This window comes from Frankliniella occidentalis, unplaced genomic scaffold (genome assembly GCF_000697945.3).
Source record: "Frankliniella occidentalis isolate FOCC.00 unplaced genomic scaffold, Focc_3.1 Scaffold23, whole genome shotgun sequence".
Taxonomy (NCBI): Eukaryota; Metazoa; Arthropoda; class Insecta; order Thysanoptera; family Thripidae; genus Frankliniella; species Frankliniella occidentalis.
The window spans coordinates 1116098-1121436 of NW_026267153.1; the positions used below are offsets into that span (position 1 = coordinate 1116098).

Here is a 5339-nt window from a genome sequence, read left to right on the forward strand (position 1 = left end):
TTAGAAAAACTTGTTTTAAATGTATTGTATTCTGAAATTATCTGCTCAAACTATTTGAACGAATAGTGGTGCTGGATATTATGCACAGCCTTCACCCAACACCATGTTCATTCATTTATACACTTGCTTAATTATTTCTGATCTTATAGAGGTGATGGGAAATGTGATAGTGGGGATATGGCAACGACTACTGCAATCATCAGAAAACCTCCCTAGGCTTGTTTTGTTACATGGTTAAATGCTGTAATTAGTGTAATTATCTCTGACCCCCTTCAGTGCCACCCTAGTACTTCCATTATCAGTATTACATGGCTTAAAAGTGGATGAATCACCCATGTCTTCTAGCAAATTAAAAGTTGTATCTCAAGGTAGTCCATAATATGAGCAATAGGTTACAAACCCTCTCTGTAGCCATAACATCCAGACTGATCGACGAGTAAAACTTTGTGTGATTGTTTTTATGGTAAATTAAAAATCTAATGTTGTTGACAACTCTGGTATTTGTGTTTCTCATCCCGATGTCACCCTTCAGTCAGCGCCCCGTCGCGTTGGCGAGCCGCGCGGGCTTTAGCTTCAGCTCGATGGGGAATACGTCCCGTCCGGCTAAGTCAGCAGACGTCAGACTGGCCGGCTGGGCTGTGGTTATTTCTCTTCGCCTAGGCTTCTTATGGGCATGAGGACCAGTCACTTTGTCTCTACCTGAAGCTCGAAGTTTTGTCCTAGTTATTTTTTCCAGCAGCACTGTGGGATAAGACACAATCGTTATGGATTCGATTCGGCGCTTGAAACGCCACAAGGAAGCTGGTTTAGTACAGTTGACAGTTCCCCCTTCAAGGCGCAAAGGCCCCACATTTGTATCTAGTGAATATATGGCGTCTGGTGTCGATGCCGACCCGTTGCGCAGCCATGCTGATGGGTTGCCTACCCAGCAGATTCCAGGCCCCCAACCTCTGTCACGGCCCCAGAGTGAGACAAAGTCCACCCTGAGGTAAATGTTTGCCCCCCTTGCGCAATGCACAGGCTCAGCAGGAAAGCCGGGAGGGGGGGGGGAGGGGGTGACCATATAGACTTTAACGAGAAAAGATGATTAATAGTGCGCGACACAGGATGTCGACATGTGACGACACACCCTCGGCATGTCCGGCGTCAGAGTTTGGACGTGATAAGAGGAGGAACTGCACGGGCCACGCAGCCCCGCTCTGTTTTTTGGCAACCTGTAGCACCTGCAGCCCCTCGGCGTCAGATATGTAACATGCCTTAACTTGAGCCTCCTCGCCTAGCTCATCTAGGCCAAGCTAGCTCGCCTAGCCGTAGCTAACTGCTAACTCTATGCTTGCGGCCGTGTTCACGTTGATCAGCGGTAATTTTTCGGGGTCAGTTCGCGTGGGAGGTGCACTACCACCGCGAGGGGCTTTATAGACGCACGCCAGCACATCACATTCGCCGAGGCCAAAAGACGCGGCCGTCGCGATATCTGTTTCCCTCGAGAGTTTTTTCCGGAATTCAAGAGGTTTTCCTTGTCGCCTGCGGGGGAAGCCCCTTTTTTCGGCTCGGCAGCGACCATCATCACGACATCGAGTTCGACGTATTCGATACGGACGGACCCACGCCGACCCTTTCCCCTTTCCTGCTCCGGGGGTTGCGCCTTGGCCGATATAAAGCAGGACGGCGACCGTCGGCGCGCGTCAGTCTGAGCCCTTCCCCGCCGGCGCGGCGTGCTGCGGGGGAACGGGACCAGCACGGGGCTGCGTGGGCCGCCTCGTGCATCTCATTCGCACCTAGGTCGGTCGGTCGGTCGGTCCCCGGACGTTACGCTGCTACCATGCCGAGCTCGCTGCCATCATAGCAGGGCTGGCTCGGAGTGGGCGCCGCGCGCCGTGCCGTCGTCAGTTGCTCCGCGGCAGTCGCGCGGGGGAATACCCTCCCAGCTCTTCGAAAATGCAGTCGTCTGCCGCGGTTTTTTGGGAGGGCCGGGTAAGTCAGACGAGCGCCAGCCGCTCCCCTCCCCCTCTATTTTCTCTCTGTCCCTTCCCCACTCTCGCCTCGCCGCTACGCGACGCCACGTCTTACGAGGGAGAGAGTAGCGGGGTCCGCGCCCAGCCAGCCCAAGCCTGCCACATGTATAGTGTAACCCGTGCCTTCGCAGTGGGCGCCACGTCGGTCGCCCGCCCCGCCAGCCAGCCTCACGGAGGACCAGGAGGACTCCTCTCGGCAGAGCGTCGCGGTGACCACGCACTAAAACCACGTGGTCGCCGTCGCGTGTGGACTGCAGGTGAGTCACACGGTCACACGCACGGCACGGCGGACTCGTGTCGACCTGCGGCTCGACCTGCGGCCAGCAGCAGGGCTCCAGCGAGCAGAGCGGAGCAGCTGAGCGAGCCACCATCTAGGTGCAGTGAACGGGAAATGGGTGTCTCCAGTTTAGTTGAACACTCCCTTGCGGCTTGCAGAATAGTTACATTTTTTGTCAAATGACGATATAATTTCCAATAGTGCACGCCCCACTTCTGCTCTGTTCAGCTCCGGCGGCTGTGTGGGCCTTTTTGGCGACGCGTTATTCGGCTCTCTCCGATTCCTGACGCGATATAAGCTTGTGTTGTTTTGTCAACGCTTCCGGGTTGAGTCAGTTGTCCCATGACGACATCTTCAACAAACGTGGGACAGGAAAAGGAGGGAAGGGGGGGGGGCTGCCGCATGCTGGTAGTTTCAATGTGTCACGATGCTACGCTAGCACCAGCCTATCCACGTACCTGTTTCGCGTCTAAAGCAACGGTATATACAGGATCGAATCGTGATGCGTTTATGTCTTAAAGTGTCTATTGTTGCAGCAGTTTTGATGCGTGTTGCCGCATCGTTGACACCCCATGGAGTCGGGAAGGAGAGCGGAAGGAGCTGGACCGGAAGTGGCCCAGGACGCTGCACTTGATCAGGCTTAGCTGGCGGAAGGTCGCACTCTACGAACTGCTGTATTTGACCAGTTCGTAGAGTGCGGCCGTCCCCAGGCTAACCCGCACTCACGCGAGCAGACTGGACACAGGCCGCCGCACCAACGTAAGTGATTTGTTTAATTTCTCTCTGGAAATCATGCGCTTGGCCGCCGCCCTAAAACCTGCTATGAAGAAATGAGATTATTTTTCGAGAGTAAGGACCAGAAAGCCCGCCTCCTATTTGCAGGGGTTAAAGACTGACTGCGATAAAGCTGACAAGAAGAAGAATGCGGGGAACAAGAAAACAAAGCTTAACCAAAACGGTTTATTGTCATTTGTTGGATACGTTCTCGTGGTTTTTCAAGAGATCTGATTGGCTGATTTCTAACTAGAACATCTTCAACAAATGACAATCGCAGTCAGTCTAAACCCCGCGCAATCGAGGTTGCGCGATGGATGGACCAGGAGATCAGACGTCATTCCTCTCAGCTTCTTCACTTTCGACAAAAATGTCTCATTGTGCATTTTGCGATCATCTCTGTCAACCCGGGCTAATCATGCACTAGAGCCGCCCTCGAGCCTCGGCGAGGGGCAGAAGTTCTTCGACGGCCGATAAGGTGACCGCGCGGACCGCACCGAAGATTAAACAAGATCTATTGTAGTGTCACCGAGAGACTACATAGAATAGACTCTGTAGTCTCTTGCTGTCACCATACACAAACATGAAATTACACATCTTCACCAAGGCAAAAACTACCAGTTTGTTTTTCACTCGGCGATAAAGGGCATCATCCAGAAAGGACGTCCGTCATGCGCCGGTATGAACCTGCCAAGTTCAGCGGATGCAAACTCTCATAGCGCCGTAGTGGTAGGCAATATCTCGCCTGAAGTGCATGCATGTACTGCGGGGTGGCCTACCTTGAGTTTCGCCGTTTCGCAGACGCCGAGCTCCCGTTTATATACCGAATGAATCTGAGAAAAACGCACATACCTTCTCGAAGCCTAATAAATGTAACTACTCCGCCAGTGGTCGAAAACAAAGTTTCTCTACTACCTTGTCCATTTGACTGCCCATTGTCCGTCCGTCCATAAAGCACCAACAGTGGAATAAACTTTCAGACAGACTGACCGACAGACAGGTGGAAAAGAAATGCACGCATCAGATTACCTATCAGCGAGCCGCAATCCAGGCTCCAGTGGAAAATCAATTTAAAAATAAAGAAACAAAAAATTACAAAAAAAAACACAAATGGCGGAAAATTTAGGGGTTGATGGTTTGAGGGGGAGGGGAACAAGGCCGGTGAACGAACGGACAGTGAAGGCGAGATCGAACGGCTGCTGTGATCGAACGGGTCCCATTAGCTCTTATGGTGCTTTCGACTCCCCGTCCGCTCATCACTCCCGTTCGGTCGATTGTTCTATTCGCTCACTTTGGTCACGTGTCGGTTGTAGCTACAACTGCGTAGCTACAAACAGGGACGTATTATCACACTGCCACTTCATGTGTAAACAGGGACCAGACACTAAAAAGAGGTGGGTGGGAGAAGGGCGCAAAATACTTACGACCTACATATATCATGATGCCTTTTTCGGATAGGGCGGAACAGCCGTTCGAACAACAACGTACAACAAGAGGTGAGAAGTCTTGTGGGAGAGGGACGGGGAGGGCAGGGGGTTCGACCCACAAGGAGCGTTCATCCCGGGTCGGCGCTTTCGATGGCGCCTGCAACACGATGGGTAGGCCAGCCCGCCAAGCAGCCGTGTGCAGCCGGCGGCCCGCCCTCAGCACGCCGCCGGACGCCGTGTTGCACATGCACATGGGGTAACGACTGTTGGACTGTGTGGTTGGGCGTGTGTCGCGCAGGTCTCTGCGGGCAGAACACGCCGCCGGGGGGTATAGGCCACCCATCTGCGTCCGGTGTAGGGTGTTGTGTGTAACGCGCGGGCGTGCGCCACAGCAGCAGCCTCTTTGTGGTCGGACAATCAACACAACACCAAAGGAGGCGGCGGGCACGGGTTCTGGGTTGGGTTCTCGCTACGATAGCGCGGCGCCAGACTCCTGCGGTTTGCGTCCCCTTCTCTACCCGACCCTCATGGACCGGCAGCACACGCGCGTCAGTGAGCTCCTGTCGTCGTCACCGAGGTCGTCATGGCTTGGTCACGGCTCCCCCCAACGGCCGCTCCGCGCTACTTGCGACGATCAAGTCAATCTGCGAAAAGACCGTGCTGTTCAATATAAAGTCTATTCAAATTGCCCCCCCCCCTCGTTTCAGTTGGTTCAATACTGCTCCGCGCTGCTGTGCCGGCTGCGGCTGTGAAGAAGGTTGGAGGCGACAGATCGAGGCGCAATAAAGCTACTCGTCGGCTGGACTGGAAGGAACCGGTGGGAGGGGGGAGGGGGAAGACGTCGAA

At 54.0% G+C, this 5339-nt stretch overlaps 1 long non-coding RNA gene across 1 annotated transcript; it reads left to right on the forward strand.

Moving 5' to 3' along the window:
* Window positions 1-1706: 1706 nt before the first annotated feature.
* On the forward strand, window positions 1707-4108 carry LOC127748963 (uncharacterized). The gene is made up of 3 exons (XR_008010882.1): window positions 1707-1974; window positions 2147-2272; window positions 2829-4108. It is a non-coding gene; the product is annotated as an uncharacterized LOC127748963 (long non-coding RNA).
* Window positions 4109-5339: the final 1231 nt, after the last annotated feature.